Here is an 18,112-nt window from a genome sequence, read left to right on the forward strand (position 1 = left end):
TGCAGCTTTGTTAATACAATGAGATGTAAGCGAACTATGAAACTTCATCGGCTGACCATTAAATTTCATTCGCGGTAATACTTCCTGCTAGGAGATGGTAGAGCACAAATTGCTGTACCACATCTTGATATTTACTGCGTAGTTCATTGTGTTAAAGCCGTAGTTACGACTTGCCCCATAAGCTTTTTCAAATGGCCACCTTGTAATCCTGCAATTTAGGGACCGCTCATTGCCATTAACCCGAACGCATGGAAGAGCTCCTTTTCAGGAGGGGGATAAGATTAAATGGATTTTAACTGTAGGAAGAAATGTAGTGTGATGCTTTGCCTTTACTGCAAACACATAACTGCAGTAGATAGCAAATATTCGTACATTCATAAAAGACAAACAAGAATGTCGACTGGTAATATGTTTGCCACGTGGAAACTATCGGCTGGTGGAGCTCTTATTAACCACTTTCTATTGTATGCTGTCAGGCACATGCTTATTTGAACACACTCTTATTCCTCTACCTTATATTTAGTCTGTTTCGATTTCAGTTCTGTTACTTGCATGTCACTAGTAAATTGCCCGTCGAGAGTGACGGGAAAGATATAAAGTAGCAAACATCAATAGTTATAAATATCATTATTAAATACAAGGACATAAGTTCATTAGCAACATTGCCACTACAACGGTTGTACAACACACATTCATAAATGTTGCCTCATAAGGCCCAAAATCCCTCAGCTTTTCATTCAACAAACACTTTCTATTAAATGGGCCGATTTGTCGATTTTGATTCGCTGGGTTGTGGTGCCACTTGGTCTTGTAAGGGATATTATATTCCAATGTATGATAATATCGAGGTAAATATTTTTACCTGTTATTTTATATGGAAATGTAACTTATTCTCTCATTTTAAGACAAATGCATAGATTAAGGATATTTAAACACAGAAGTGCAGAAGAAGATGTTTAGCCCAGGAATATAAATTGGCAGGGGACTGAAGACAGTTTAATAACTGGAAACATTGTAAGTTATGCGAGACATGTGGCACGTCTATCATAATTTTGCCATCTCTAACAGTTTTTAATTTACATGAAGAAGGCAGCGTTCAAAGCCTAAAGCAAATGGATTTGAAGGAGAGGAAGAGAAGAAAGATTAATTCCATTTCAGAACATAATAATTCGCCCACAGTCTCATTACGAGAGAAAATTGGAAAGTTTTTCAATACTAAAGAATTACCAACATGTGGAACTGCAGATGGTTGTCTTCTGGGTTTTAGCGGCGTGGTAGAAGTTCACCGACGTCACGCTTTATCAGGGCGACAACCCAGAAGACAGTAATCTTCCGACGCACCGTCGTGAAAACTTCAGGTCCTACTTACGTGGAACTGAATTTATCATCGTTTAATAATTTAATTGACCCCAGTGTTTTTAATAACCTCATGAATTTGTATAAAATACATGGATGTCTTACCAGGACATATCCGGAGTCACTGAATTTATGAAAATTTGTGGCTATTTTGATTTTTAAAGCCAATCTTCATCAGTATGTAAAAAATACATTGACCATTAAATAAATGATAGTAGGTTTATTTCAGTAGAATACTTTTGACAGTAACTTCGGCAAAAATTCCATGCTGTTACCGAATCCTACTTATTTATTTATAGAATATTTAACGACACTCTTCCAGTAGATCATATTATGAGAGGATGACAGCGAGTAATGAATTGGAAAGGACGTGGAAGGAAGCGGTCATGACATAATTTAAGGTAATGTCTCAGAATTTTCTACGTAGAAACCCCCAGTGAGGATAGCCGGTCTCCGGCCGGAGATTTGAACCCAGAACCTCCCGAATACAAAGTAGGAGACATCAATTTTTTGCAAAAGATCGCCATTTCACCGCATGTTTGAGTCCAATCTACAACTACACATCTTTCTTCGGGGTCCGTCGACATTTAGATCTTCCAGGCGTTTCTCTTCCCTTGAAGTTTTTTGATAGTTTAACGAATTGTTCCATTCGACCTTGCGCTGTCTTTCTTGAAGAAATTATTTTGTTTCGAATGGTAAATACAGTTCTTCTTCTTGTCACAGTTAAATTGTCACGAACAGTGGTATGGTGATGTGCGGTAACCTTTATTAGCAGTTCTAGGCTGCATTCACTTTGCTACCGGCTTGAGTAGTTTTAAGGAGTGCCATTTCTTTGGGACTTTCTCTGCTTTCCGTGACATTGGGGATGTTGAGTGGAGCACACTCGCAATCCGGTGCCTAGAATTTTATTACGTAAAAGTCGAAAGCAAACAGGAATCTCAATATCGTATCAAAATCGTTTCTTTGCGAGGAAATACAAAAATTCATAGGTCTGTACGTGTCACCAATAGTAATCCCATCCGTAACATTTTGAGTTCTCTCTACACTTTCATTATTTGTACTAAAAAGGACATTAGGTTTATATGGGGATGTTACGACCCGAGTTATTTAAACGGAAAGTTTGATCAGTAGTGCCTTTGGTGCTTTCTAAGTCTCATTATTTAACCATTATACTGCCGTAAACAATAAGAAACATGATGTCCCGTAACATTATATGTAAATCAGAGTTTTACGATTACTGCATGCACTAGTAACAGCAACTTAAGGTAAAAGACGGGATTTCTGAAATTAAACTTGTTTCACATGACGTGATCTTTGCATTGGGTGAAGGCGAGGTGTAAGACATTACATTGTAAAATGTGGGATTCCATAACTTTGAAAGGCCGAAAGGTGTGTTGCTGTATTCTGTAACTGCTTTTTAAGGATTATGCTGCTACGTCGTAAAGGAAAGTGGATGAAATGTTTAAATAATTCATATAAATTATATCAGTTAAATAATTAAAAAGCATGACGACGTGGCAAATAAAGACAATTACAGGCAGGATCTAAAAAAAATATTATTATGAAAAATAGATAACTGTAAAATAGTATATTCTAATGACAGCATAGGTCAGCAGTTAACACTGAAGATAGGGTCCAGACGTGTAGATAAAAAGTTTAACGGAAGGTTAAATGTAAGGAAATGAATAAAATAAATTTGTGTTAAAATTACAGTTTTTCTGCAGATAGAACTAGGAGTAGAAACACATTCAGTTAATGATAATATAATAATTAAATTCGGTTTAATTCATTGATTGACAGCGGCCAGATAAGGCCAGTTGGAGCGAAGAACTAAAACTGCAGCAAATGATAAAAATAATGTGTTAAAATCTGCAAATGAATTAACGAATCAACATCAACAATAATAACTGTGGTTATGATGATGACATTCTCCGTTACCTCGGGCGAACTAACAGTTAGTAGTAGAAAGCACAATTCTTGCGTTCCACAGAATGTTCTGTGGTCTTCTGGGTACCGTCGCCGTGTAGTCTTGTACCTGGCTACCAAAGTTTCATGTCGTCTCTGTCTTCAGCTTACCTCTTGTACCCTGAAGACGGAGGCAATATATTATTCCGAAATATTTTTAACCACTTATAAGGCTATGTAGCGTCGTAGCGTCATAACTCAGATAACATTCCGTGTTTTCGCGGTCACGAAAATAATAAATCTCATAAATAAAAAAAAATATTACTTATGATCCACAATCTTGACACGAGACATATCCTTTTGAATATCCTCTGTAAAATACGATGGCCATGTCGAAACCATTTTCTGCTCATAGTTAAGTAACCCCTTAGCAATCGCTAGAAAAAATATATGCCCATGACTAACCTGTATGGAAGATAGCTACCTGAAAGAGTGGGCATGTTTACGTGTATGGGTGGTCTGTACTGTTCAAGAAATTTACAACACATACATTTTAAGACTGTAGATCAAAATAAATATGTTTCCTGACCAACGTGTATCTGAATTTTGCATTTTATAAAAATGGTTATGATTATACTCTATTTTACGAGGAAAATAAAAGTAGCGTATAAAAATGTAATGTGAAACGAAACTACAGGATGGGTGGGAAGTAAGTAGGCATTCCCATTTAAATAGGTACTGCAAAAATTACTTTCATTATCTTTGCATTGGAAATATAGAGGTTATAACCATTTCTCAATGCCTACTTACTTCCCATCCACCCTGTATAGATACTAGGACCTTAAAACCAAAGAATTAATGAAATTTGGTGAGATGTAACACATAATAAATGTGTTTTACAATAAGTATGAAAAAAGCTGATAGACTACGTTTATAAGAACTGGAGTGTTCCCCTGTAATTGTCAAGAATATTTGCAACGAAAGACCAATCTAGTTTTGAATTATGTTTCGCAAACAGAGATTTAGGTAAAAAAATCATGCATGATATTAAAATACAGAAAACAAATTTTTTTTCGCAGTTTGTTTTCATATATATCATTGCTGCAAAGGAATCTGAGAAGAAATTGAAGTGTAGGATTCTCTCGATCAAAACTCAATATATCTGCGATATGAGGTGTTACATAATACTATTGGTTATTGATCTGATGTGAATATCTTCAAAACGTGTCTGCAATTATTTGGAATTTATATTAGGAAGACACTGTGTAGGTTCATCACAAAATGCTGCCATGCTAGAAACTACACTACATTCAAGCTAGAGAACGTTTAGGCGGAATCCGTCTCTTACTTTCACATAAAAGCACTGATTCTGAATGCCTGATACAGTGTAAGGCCTGATGATCACTGATTATACAAGGCAAAGTCTGACAAGAGAAGACATTCTTTCTCCTCCTACTTTCTTCTCTTATAACAATTTATTATAATATATTTATTTGTGGTTTCTTTAACGTAGTTATCAATAGCTTATTGGATTGCGTAAAAATAGTGATCAGTGGTCAGTAAATTAGATAGAACGTGGAAGAGGTTGTAGCCTGTCTGGTTTTCGCCTTTAGGGGCAATGGAAAATCTCAAACCTCTTGAGACTCTTCAAGTATGTGGCCTGAGGGCCGGTATTTGAACGTGCGAACTTCAGAATACGAAGTAAGTGTGCTAACAACTCTAGCTCAACGTTAAATGTCGAAATGTAACGTAGTGGAGTTTCACGGAGATAAATAATTGAAATACGTGTTGATGTGGAAGGGTTTTGCAGCTAATACGATCCTCATCTCACGAAACGACCCCAGCGAACGTGCCGTCCTAACCCTTTTAAAACGGGCTCAATAAAAGTGATATAAAACTTTTACGAGGTTCTGGAATACCTGCAGCAGTTTCGGGCTTGCTGCGAGAATGCAAGATTCAGGCCTGTCTGTTGTACAGAGCGGTAATCCGGATAATTCATTAGCCAGGTGAATTTTTAAACTTCTCCGTCCCCCCACTCGCCACTAGTCGATATTCGGATCGATATTCGAATATCCGGAGGTACTCATTGGTTGCAATGAGGAGACAATCTTCACGTAAACTTTGAAAGTAAAAGTTTGAAAGTGCAGTGAACCAACAGAAAGCTTTTAATTGTACCACTGACGTCGCAGCAACTGTTACATTTTTCAAGTATATTCAGCCGCCCCATTTATTTATGTTGCTGAATTCACAAATGTCGAAGACCGGATATGATAACGCCTAACCTAACCAGTACAGGCATACCTCGGAGATATTGCGGGTTCGGTTCCAGACCACCGCAATAAAGGGAATCACACTAATGTTTTGGTTTCCCAGTGCATATAAAAGTTATGTTTACACTATACTGTAGTCTATTAAGTGTTCAATAGCATTATGTCTAAAAAAACAACGCGAGAACATTGCGAGAATTACCAAAATGTGACACAGAGACACGAAGTGAACACATAGACCTGCTCGACGCAGGGTTGCCACAAACCTTCAATTTGTAAAAAAACGAAATATCTTCGAAGCGCAATAAAACGAGGTATGTCTGTGTATAAATTTTCATTAGAATTGATCAATGGATTTGTTATAGGTATAGACCTACATATGAGTTTAATTAAGTCCTTAGAACTGGTTAAAGTGAATGAAATTTAAACCAATAATAAGTGCCTCCAAAACGACGTATTCACAGCAGCGACTTTAGTGGCCGCTTGTCAGTCAGTTGCTCGCCGCTGTCAACTGTGTCATGAAGCTAACCGTGGTCATTTTAAACACCCACACTATGTTCGCTAATTCACTTAGTGCCGTTGCTGACATATTTAATAGTTGAGTTTTTTAAAAGTGTCTTTTATTCCGTTAATTAAGCTCGTGTGTATATTTTTTGGGACAGCTTGTACGTTATATAGGCCCATGCGGTTTAATTAAAATATGTAGAACGACAAAAGATACACTTGAAGTTTCATCCAGGCTTTTAAGTAAAATAGTTTCTAAAATCAATTAAGCTAATGAAACTCACGCATTTGAATTGTAATATTGGTGTAATATAGCTGCGGGTTATCAAGGTTTATCGATTTGTGTTAAAGGCGCAGATGTGATGCTACGTATTAAATCTTTAGGTTCGCTAGTAATATACTGGGATACTGGGAACGACTCGTTCTTCAAGTGCCTGAGCACTGCGGGTCCCAACTTTTCGTTGGCTTGATCTATAGACATTCGGTAGGACTCCTTGGACGAGGGATCGGCCCGTCTCAAGGCCTCTACCCGTACATAGGACAGCACGACACAGAAAAACGCGGACAGACATCCATGGCTTGAGTGGGATTCGAACCCACGGTCCCAGTGACCAAGCGACACAAGGCCCACGCCTCAGACCGCGTGGCCACTACGGACCTCCGCTAGTAATATGCCACCTAAAACCATCCAAACTAAACTAAACTAAAAACTGCTGGATAAAATATAGCGAGGGTTAAACGTGTAGTTTGAGTCGTTTCTTATATATGTGGATGGCCGGACAAAAGAACATGGAACAAATATATAGTTTTTGAATTTTGTTTTTGAAACGCACACGAAAACAATATTTTTAATTTACAGGCTATAAAACAACAAATTACCACTGAAATAAAATTTACTATAGTATTTATATGTGTATACACAGATTGTGTACAGTGTTTGCAGAGTTTCTTCCAGTTTTAATTAATTTTAACGCTCTATGTTTGAACGAAATCTGTAGAATATTGTAGAAGCATTGAAACTGTAAATGCACGCAAGCACGTCTATGAAGTGTGCGATCACCGGAACTAAACTGCGCGTTTCGCCTACGTCGCTAGCTTGCACGCATAAGAGAAACAAATGCATGTACTATGTAAGCTAAAAGACTCAATAAAACCTTCTCGGGCGATGTCATCAGAACCCTGATGATGAGGACAGAGATGGTCTTCTTTTAACCAGTTGGCGCGGTCGACAGACCGAGAAGATTTTATTGAGTTACGTCGCCGCGAAAGCCTCAAATCAAAAAGCTAAAAGATGTTAAATACGTAGGAATTGAGGCAGCGAATTCCAAAATACTGCCCCTGGGAAATAATGTTTGTAGTTTGGACAGTACATGGTTCCATTACCTGCTCCCACTCCCACCTCGTTTGTGACGCACCTATGTGATCAACAGGTAACATAGTTAGGGGGCCAATCAGATAGGTCTTCTGCACTCTTACTCCCATTTTACCAGAATATAGAAAAAGAATCTAGCTCCTGAAAATCTGCAGCTTCGTGATTTTATATTTTGACGATGGACAAAGTTCAAAACAATAATTATAACTCACCATAGTCAGAAACCTCCAGACTTGTTATTGACACATAAAGTGTTGAGTTCTGTATGCGAATAATGTTATGGAGCCGGAAGACGAATGAGGACACTGGAGTTGTTATCTATAATAGAGTTCAGAACTTGCCTAATTGATTATTAAATCCTTGTATGGCATATTTCCATCTAGTTAGTGTGTGCACAGTCTTTTTTTATTACGATTAATAATGCATTTTATGAAGGCAATTTATTATATTCATAGAAGTTCTTATTCCACACTGCAGAACCTCTGCAGTCGATATAGCCTTGTTGAGTAATTAGCGTAGAATCGTAGAAACGATCTAGGTAATAGTGTTACACACATTCTTTGACCATTGTGAGACATGAATTGTGAAGAACAGAATGAGTAGGAAATGTAGCTTCTTTTAAAGCACTACGTATTTCGCCAGTCTGCTTATTGATTTGTTTAACGATGCTTTATATTACCAGTGTGTAAACTGCAGCAGCGTTAAATTGTTGGTTGGCAATGAATGATGAACAAAGAAGGAATTTAAATAAATAGGCCGTGGTCTATATAAGAAACTATCCAAAAAGACTGCATTAAGTACTTACTTTTTTATTAAAGTGGTTTTAATAAACTGAATACGCAGGTGCATGGCTGGCAACTTAATAGCACCATAAATCGTGTGGATAATTACAGAAAATTACATAAAACGCGACAATGACAAGAATTGTATTCACCAGTCTTCGTCTCCGCTTAGATATTTACTCTGTGGCATTCCATATTTTTTGAACGTGATAAATGTGCTTGATCATTCGAAGCCGAAGCTCGTCTAAATACTTAAAAATTCAGTCCGTACCGCAAAGAAAACACTTCATTATCACGAAGATCAAATTGGTGAAGGCTGTTTAAGGAAATAATCTGTGTTTACACCGAGAATCATACAAAATCAATTAATACAAAAAGCAGAGTTACTGATTTTTATGCAGCTGGTGTGTACAGGTACCGCACGCGATAAAGTTGAAGTGTTAATGAACCTAGGGGGACGGGAAGTAAATGATAAAGCGGTGACACGAGTGTGGAGGGCAAAGCGCTTTCCGGTGCACAAGTCCGGAAAGTTGCTACAAACTTTATATTCGCCAAAGAGACCGACTCAGCAGGACCACAAGCACGAAACACGTGTCGGACTAACGACAAGATGGCCGGAACTCAAAAGGCAAAGAAAGTCCGGTACTAAGGCTTTGCAACCTAGCAGAAGTCCTCGAAACAAACAAACAGCATAAACGCGCACGAAGCAACAACTTCAGACTGATCAACAGTCACAGGTCACTCGCAAATCCCCTTTGAGGCACCACACGCTACCTCACCGAACACGTTGAATTCGTTAGAGGCTTTCCTGACATTGTTTCGACAGTTACAGTTGGAAGAGTGTCACTAAATAAATGAAATGTTATTCTAATTCGTACTTATAAGATCCTGGGTTGAAACCTCTGCTCGGGGACAATTTTACCTGATTGAGGTTCTCTCAGTCCCTCCAGGCAAATGCTGGGTAGCACAAATATTGGCCACGGCCGCTTCCTTCAACATCATTTTCAATTCCCTATCCATTCAGTCATCGTTTTGTAATATAGTGTGATATACTGGCAGTGTCGTTAAGCTGTAAGACAAGTCGAATAGAATTGTAATCTTAACTAACGCGAAAACACCAATTCTGCTAAAGCCATCTTAAAACTTTTACTTATGCTAGACCGTATTTTCAAATTTGTGATTTCGTAAAAGAAGCTCATACACAAGAAAATCTTGGAATTTTGATCTCGAACATTTTGTTTGATACGTAAATGTTATTCAAGAACATCGCATCCCCGTCAGTAAGTTAGTTGCGTATGTGGTTATATTTATTCTCTAATTTTTTAACTTGTTTCATATTCTGCTTTATTTTAGTTCTGCTGTGTATTTATTTCTAAATAGAGCGTTTAATTCTGCAGTTTCATAATCCGTAATTAATCTTAAAACTTATATTATGAGTTTCACTTCACTAAAATATAATTATTATATAAATTTAGCATACATGTATGTATATATATATATATATATATAAACCAGTAAGAATTTATGAAACTTCTGTTGAATCTATAATGATAATTTTACAAAATTAGACTATTACAAATAGGTATAATTATAATAAAATTAAACAAGGATAAAAAATTTAAATACAGCCATAGGATTTCATAGAAAAATTACACCACACGTGTCAGTAAGGTTTATAAATAATAACATTTTTAAATTGATGAATCGTGTTTTAAGTAATTTTTAGAGGTTTTGGTATTCATTGAGCCTTAGAGTAGAGGAGTTTAGAAGTTATATATAAAAATAATTTTATGATAAGGTTGCAAAATTTACACTAAAAATACAAAGGAACCAAGGAACACGTTTGTAAAACTTTGGTAATTGACACCAAAATGGTTCAAGAAGCAACACAACTCCTTGGCACGTTGATGGCGATCACAGATTACTGACTTCATCGACGAAAGCAAAGCCTTGTGAACGTCCTGTGTTGATTGTCGAAGCACTTTGTGAACGTAAATTGTGTAACATGTTCACTGACGTTTTAAAGAGCAATCCGATCTCAGTCCAGTTAACTTCAGCCTCCTGTAAACTCGGCGTCCCTCCACGCTTGCGATCTGCTTGGTTCTCTGTCCGGACTGACTGTTTATTTAATTAGTGTAGGCATTGTCGGCTGGTTTAATTGATATGTTACTCGAATTGCTAACTTGTTACTATTTTCTTTTTGTCTCATTGGCGACTGTTGGGTAAATTTTAAGTGGACAGTTGTTTAATTCAAATCCAGCGGAGTGGTGAGTTGTTGAGCTGGCTAGTTGTATGCAACTGTTATTGCCGTAGGAAGGGAATAAGGAAAGGCACCTATCTCCACCTAACCTTTTAGAAACTTCTTACTAAAGTAATAAAAGTCAATCACAACACTGGTTAACGTAAATATATTTCAAACAATTAGTTCGACACAAGAAATTAAATACAAAAGAAGTTGAATATAAAACATGTTTGTAACTACCAATCTTTCGATTATTCAATATTTAACCAGTCACCTTCTGTACTATATTCTGCGCTAATAATGCGTGGCTTGTAAGATTGTCTAGTTCTCTACTTACATGAGTGTGCCAGTAGAAACACCCAGATTTCTTTGATACTGCAAAGTCCCGTGTTAGTCAAATGCTCGGACTAACCCGGCGGCCTCCCCTCTGGACAAGGTTCCATTAAATCACAGTCTGTGCACACTAAAGAGTGTTTAACTTCCGAAACGTCTCCGTTTAAATACGTGTTTCCACTCAGCATCACATGTCAAGTAATATTCGTTACGTGACTCTCTATTGGCTGATCACGCCCTACTTTCAAAATGAACTCTATAAAAGGAGGTGACTGATTGGTGTCGTCTTTACAACGTCATTTCCGTTATATTTCCCAAAATGGCAACACATGTCTCCAAGACACGTACGCCTTGGGTTTCCCAACTAACTGCAACTCCGGTGGGCTTATCTTACAGGATGCAATGTGTGGTTGCAGCTGACCGCAATTCTACCGGTTCTTGCTTCAAAAGATGATAACTCATACAATATGTAAGAACAAGAAAATTAACTGCAATACAGAAATATCAAATAATCAGTACTTAATATATAAATCAAAAAGAAATGTAAGCAGGTGAATGTGTATGTGTGTACATATATATATAAGTGTACAGGAGTGCTCATAACACTACATGCAGTCGATAGACTTGATTTTCTGAGGTGGAAAGTATACTAACCATCTAAGCGACTGTGGGTTTCTCAAAGGACTCTGTTTCTTGTAGACAACTGGAAATGCGTTGAATGCTAAACACTGGAAGTTGTAGGTAAAAATCTTGATAAATCACCAAGAATGATATTTACAATGTGAAATTACATTTGATTTTGCTATAATCGTTTTTGGAAATATGCTATTTTGCAAAATGAACTGACCGATTATAATTTAAAATATGGTTCTGAAGTCATTTAAAAAGACGTGTTATTTTGTCTTATACGTGTTCTTAATTTCCTTTGTTTAAGAAATACGTAAACTTATTTTATCACCCGGTTTGTTATCGGCCAATTTACAGAAAACCGAATTCAGGCCTTGAACTACGCGAAACTTGTTGCATTATTTACTGACGCTTGACGCAATCCTGGATTACTTTCAGTTTTGTATGTCCGGTGTACCGGATACCATTAACTGTCAGAGTTGTCACGGACGCCTGAGATATTAAACAGACAAGGGAAAAATGAATGTAGATTCAGTATTAATGTAGCAATTTCACGGGAATTAGAATGTCTCGCGAAAAAACTTGTAGACCTCTTTTCTTAATAAACTGGCATTTCTTTCCGAGATACATGAACAGGCCAAACGAACAGTAGAAATGAATAGCGGTCACGAAATGAGCGAAAATTAAACATCATTATTTTTATTCTATTTAAAGAAAACTTTCTCGAAAGGAACCGTCACAGCTGGTCACGAAACTGCATCGGAACAACGCTACATTTTATTTTGCCCCATGGTAATTTTGCGACTTTTTTTTAGCGACGTTTTCCTTTTCGAAACTTGGAATATTCTGAGTTTCATCAATAGTAAGTAATCAACAAATCGATAATTTATTGCGTTTTCCGTCCGTCAGTTTTTGCTGTCCGGAGCTGTAATGAACCTCTTTCTAGTGGCACCATTCTCTAATTACATGTTGTTTAGTCTTATAACAGTAAAAGTTTTCCTCTCTTCATTGTTTCCAGTTATATATAACAAATTTTATTTTAACACTCATATTTAATTGTATACGGGTATTTTAATATATTTATTAGTTACACAATATCATCATTACTTTCTTAAGAGCTACCTCTTTATTATTAATAAGCCATTTCCTACTCGAAAGTTGTTCAGTCGAATTATTTGTTTCCGAACATTTTAATAATATATGTAAATCGGGGCGTGACGCTAACCACTCACCCCCATCTAGTGCCATGATTAAGAGTAAGTAGGAGCTATAACTACTCCCCCCAAGTCCCTCCATGGCGTATAGTTGGAAAGCTTTACTTTAGTCATGTGGAAATAATGACAAGTCATTTCATATGGTTTAGAAGATTGTAGAGTTACGGACTGAATCTGATAACACTTTCATATCAGCAGCCGAAGTTACATAACGAGATCAAAGGACGGGCATTATTAAAGATAAATTATTAATAAAACTCCTATTACAGGTATAACTTAAGAAATGGCAGGTAAGTGTTTATAAGGTGGAGAAAAGTACTTTCCAAGAAGATCACTTGAAGACAAAGCAAGATTATAATATCCAAACAGCTGTGAATAAGATGACTGTCTTCAGGGATAATGCACCGTGTAGTCTGTAGAATTTTATCGACGTTTTAGAGGTGCCTCCTTCATCAGGGCAGATAACATCTCTGAAACGTCGGCAAGCTTCTACCAGAGTACGCGGCGCAATATTCCAGAAGACAGACATCTTCAGACTTGCTGCCATGAGAAACTGAAATCTATGAAGAAGCAAATGTAACTTTTGATTTTACACTCGTATTACTAATTTAGAGTAACTTTGTGTTCCCGCTATGGGCCTTTGTTTGGGGAAGTTATATAAGATGGCCTTCCTCCGCCCCAAACACGTTACTTCTCGAAACGTTTAACGTCCTGGGGCAAACCACTGATGTTAAATCTTCAGTTGAAGTGGCTTGTGGTAGAGAGTATGAAGGGTCAGAGCCAGAATTATCATTCTGAGGCCCTCGTGCAAAGAAACACGAAGACATACGACCTGCGTTAAGTGTCTCGCTTTACGACAAAGTAGGCAATTTGTAAACCCTAATTATCATGCTCCCTAGTGGTGGTAGTTGTGATAGTGAAGTAAGTACACTCTAGTCCGAAAGTTAATACAATTATGAGTTTAAATTTCATTAATCGGACCCCGTCAGACTGTGTTATCTTTTACGCTAGCAACTGCTTCTGGTATCTACAGTAAGGAGCTCATGTCGCTGTGATCAGACTTAACGTTGTTACTTGCAGTGACAATTAATGGAGCGTTTATGATGTGACAGGAATATGAAGCGAAATGTTATGCTATGCTAGTGCGTAATCATTGTGCTGTGGTAAGGTACAGAGCGAATGGAAGTAAATCAACATGTGTTCTACAATAGTATTGTGTTGGTCAGCTTTGGTCTTTAGATGGCCTTGGGGGAGGGCGAAGTGCTACGTATTGTGTAGAAGGCCAGTTGTATTCCCAATAGCTGGTGTGGACATCGCAGCGAAGGTAAATTCCGGTCCGTAGTGACTATGTGAAGATTGAGAGAAATCAGCGATATTATCACATTTGACTCCATCGCCGTGTTTGTAATTTTGACGTAAAAATGTTTCAGAAAAAGTTCGGATGCAAGTATTTTCACGATCTGTCTCTGTACTACACATAAACTTCGCCCTGTAACCGTGTTGTTGTACGATCTGCCAATATGACGTCACTGGAACTTGTATATTTTGAATTAGTCTTCGAAATACAAAATTTATTAATCCTAATTTTAGTGGTCCAGTTATCGCTTACGCTATATTAGCTTATACGGCCGATGTATCGGTCTCTAATGGAATGAAATTAAAAATTTTACCTTCTTACACGTGCGTAACCTCCAGCTGTATGTGCGCATGTTCAGATATAAACATAATAGAGCCTATACCTACTTTAAGCCTGTATTTATTCAGTAATGACGTATACTAATAAAATTAAAAACTAAAGACGGCAAAGATCAGTGTTGGTTTTGTTTATTAGCAGCGCGAATTTCCACCTACAAGACCTGGATGAATGGAACTAGATTTTCAGCATTTGAAAGATGAAAGTTGAAGGAACAAATAAAAATATTTTCTCAAATTTCTTTCGAACGTGAGTGAGAAAATATATCATAGGAAATGTTGGTACTGGTATAAGTTGTAAGTACACAGTGGAGCGCTCTGGGAATTTACATACTGAAATGGAAGGAAAGATAGGTTCACTTGAGCACATGAAAACTCTGTGCGAGGTTGGCTCTTCCCATGGATCTCAGATAAACACTCATGGTTTGTTACTACGGTGTTTCAGGAAGGATTCTTTAGTATCTACGATGGTAAAAACAGTAGGTAAGGTCGTGACCTATCACACCGTCTTACTGCTAAATTACTACTAACGTGGCGACAGCTCTGAATTGGTAATAATTGTTTAAATATTCATCAAAATACACTTTATAATTATGTACCTTTTCCATTTTTTAAAAATACAAACATGAAAATACACCCGTTAACGCTGATTATGTCCAATAACTTTGAGCATGAAAATTTGTGTTTAGTTATTCTGGAACATTGTTATTATTAAAACCACAGATTCGCATCTGACCAAGCAGGTTAACACAGTTACAATGTGTCTGATTTATTTTCATAAGGTATACAGGTTTGATTCCCGGCTGGAGATTGCTTGCTATCTTGACTGCTTTTCACTTCCAAATAAAAAGACATTTTCCTTGCGATGTATCCCCCAGTCTTCCAAAAACTTCTTGGTTGTATGTATACATGACAGAGTAACTGTATACTCCATCCTGAGGCAGAAGGGAAAAACAAATCTGTCTTCTGAGTCTGATGGATATAGTTCTGTCAACGAGGGTGGAAACCCTGACGGTCTAAAGGTACAAGGAGATTTAATAACTGACATTTCGTAGCAAATATCTTAAGCTGTCTCTCCGAAACGTTGGTAAGCATCTGCCAGAGTACATGGTGCTGTAACCTAGAAGGCAGACGTCTTCATACTCACCGCCAAGAAAACCTTAAATCCTGATCATAGAAATGTTTACAACGAAGGAAAACTTACACGTTTTAGTTTATTGTCCGGACGTCATGTCCCGGGTCATGTGGTTTTTCGCAGCTAACTTTCGACATCGACTGTAGACAGCCTAGCTCGTATTTTCGTCAAGTTAACTGTGTTTGTACCTTCACACGTCAATTATTTATGAGAAGAGCGAACTGTGCCCATACCTTTGAGTCCTCTTTTATTTATACCGCATTTATTTTGCTTCTGTAGGATTTCCCATCATACAATATTAATTTTTTGGTCTCTGCCTTCCGCTGCTTTAGGATGTTTCGGAAGCAGCCCCTGTCCCTCCTTTAACCCTCGAGAAACCTCACGTTTGAAGTACGCCGACATTGACTGCACAAAGCTTTATAAAAAATACAGGACGTTTCACAAGTAGGTACTTACCGTTACTTCGAACAAATATTTACGACCAACTAACAAATGGCTTAAGGAGCCCAAAGGCTTATCATCGAACTAACCAATGCCTTCCAATGGTCCCTGTCCTGAGCCCCCAAAATCCAGTCGCCTTCAACTCTAATCCCCCATAAATCCCATACTGATATTATCCTCCCAGCAACGTCTAGGTCTCCGACATCTTATAATATTAATTTCGTATATGGGAGTATAATTTGCGGGACACATAATATTTACCATCTTGCTTCACTTTTACGCGGTGACTGTGTTATATAACAAACGAGGCTCTGAAGACTGAGTAATGATTTTTCTAACCGTTCAGTCAGGTGTGGAAGATCTGACTCGGCCTATTTTAAATTTTAGTTTGGAGGTTCGTCAAAAGATGTCTGAGAATAAGATCATGTTTTAATAATGTAGATTGAATTGAAGTGATTCGTATTTGCATTTTGTTGCTGAGGTTAGTTGGTGTTTGCAGGATTGACCTTCTGCTGCCACGCAATTACTCGCTCAGCTGCATTTTATTTGTTCACGTATTTTTAACATTAAATTTTAATTGTCGATCGCCTAAGTTTGAGTCAAGACTAGTGAGGAAATGTAAACTAAATGTGCTGAGAAGGAAATGGTATTTCTCTGCTTCACAGTACTAGTGGGTCGTGGAAAATCACGAATAACTTTAGCCTCGATAGCCGGAAGTAATTTTATATTTATATTACTGAACTATCGGTTTATAATTTTTAAAACTTTTAATGTTATAAAATTAGTAATGAAAAACAATTACAGTATTAATTTCTTAAATTAATTTTTATTTTATAGTACAGAATCCAAATTGTGCACCAACAATATCATATGAAACTCTTATTTGTATGTCGCATTTATTTTGTTGGTCGCTGTTACCGTATGCAATAAATAATCTCGGAAGTAACTGATAGAGTGTTGTTAGAATAGAAAACGTATTATCGCTGCCGTAAGAACCTAAAAATCTTACCAAGATATTTTGTTGTCCTTCTTGTCGCATTTAGTACCGATGTTAAGATTCTGACATCCGCATTGACATACATAACCTACCTATTGCGGCATATCAACTCTAGTGATTATTTAACACGTGCCGGGATGAACCGAATTACGATTGATACAATACGGCCTATAATTTATATGGCCTGTAATTCATCAGAATTATTACTACAGCCTTAAGTTCATGTGCAGAATATATATTATTACATTTCTATTAATTTTTAGAATAATTAATTAAATTGATTTGTGAGCCCGATCCGATAATTTTTTTTGCCGTTGTCTGAGCTTTCGGGATTTGAGGAAGGTCCTGACCGAGAATCGAACTGGATACCTGCCACTACTATTCAGCGTTTTGACCACAGCTTTAAGTATGCTTCTATAGCACAATGTGCTCAGTGTTGAGGTGTTACTCTGTAGGCTATGTGCGGTATTCAGAGCTTTGCCATATCTTAATTTAACTGTGAGTTGTTTAACCAATTTGAATATGAACGTAAATTAAGTGGACATTCCACTTCATGCTTAACGGTTTTTTATGAAATGTGTCCTAGTTGTATTATGGTTGAGCAGTAAGCGATGTAGCCTGTAATGAATTTGAGAACATTAAAACGGCAAATGGTTTGTTGAAGCCATAAGTAATACTGGAGGGACCAATATAAGTATAAATTTATGATGCATGTATCTCTATAAAGATTGGCCATTATTGTATAAAAATAAATTAGCATAATGTGTGATAATAATGTAACATTCTCAAGTTATTAATTATACTTAGCTTAACCCAGCATAGTTGTCATAGCTGCTGTGTTGTGTTAAAACTCGTGGGCCGATGATGGCGTCTGGTGATGTTCGTTGCTTTGAGTGTAAGATTGGTACTTGGAACTGGATTTGGGAATCAAATTTCTGTATATAATGCCAACAAAACACAGTTTCATTTTCTAAGATCATAGTCATTTTGGACACTATTGCCATTAAAATGCAGATTTAAGTAATGATTTTCTAGATTTTGGCGCCGCTTAGACTCGTCGGTAGATGCCAGTGTTTTGAGGGCTAAACTGGCGGCGCTGAGAAATGATGGTCGAGAGAGTGGGACGAATGAGGAACAAGAAATGAGAGGGGCAGAGACCCGGACCTTCCCCCATTCCCTTTTTATGACTGTGGCCACTTCAGCACTGAAGATGGAGACAGTATGTTTCTACGAACCGCTGTCGTC

The 18,112-nt window shown here is 37.3% G+C and overlaps 1 protein-coding gene and 1 long non-coding RNA gene across 5 annotated transcripts in view; one reads left to right on the forward strand and one right to left on the reverse strand.

Moving 5' to 3' along the window:
- LOC110840276 (nephrin) overlaps positions 1-18,112 on the forward strand; it is a 545,495-nt gene that overhangs the window by 224,523 nt on the left and 302,860 nt on the right. The window lies entirely within an intron of this gene.
- On the reverse strand, positions 312-10,909 carry LOC110831418 (uncharacterized). Its single transcript, XR_002543586.2, has 3 exons — positions 10,766-10,909; positions 7,617-7,722; positions 312-3,442 (listed from the first exon to the last, which is right to left on the reverse strand). It is a non-coding gene; the product is annotated as an uncharacterized LOC110831418 (long non-coding RNA).

The sequence above is a fragment of the Zootermopsis nevadensis genome, unplaced genomic scaffold, assembly GCF_977971745.1.
Source record: "Zootermopsis nevadensis isolate Lab colony 2312 unplaced genomic scaffold, Znev_1.0 Znev_ptg000029l, whole genome shotgun sequence".
NCBI classification, from domain to species: Eukaryota; Metazoa; Arthropoda; class Insecta; order Blattodea; family Termopsidae; genus Zootermopsis; species Zootermopsis nevadensis.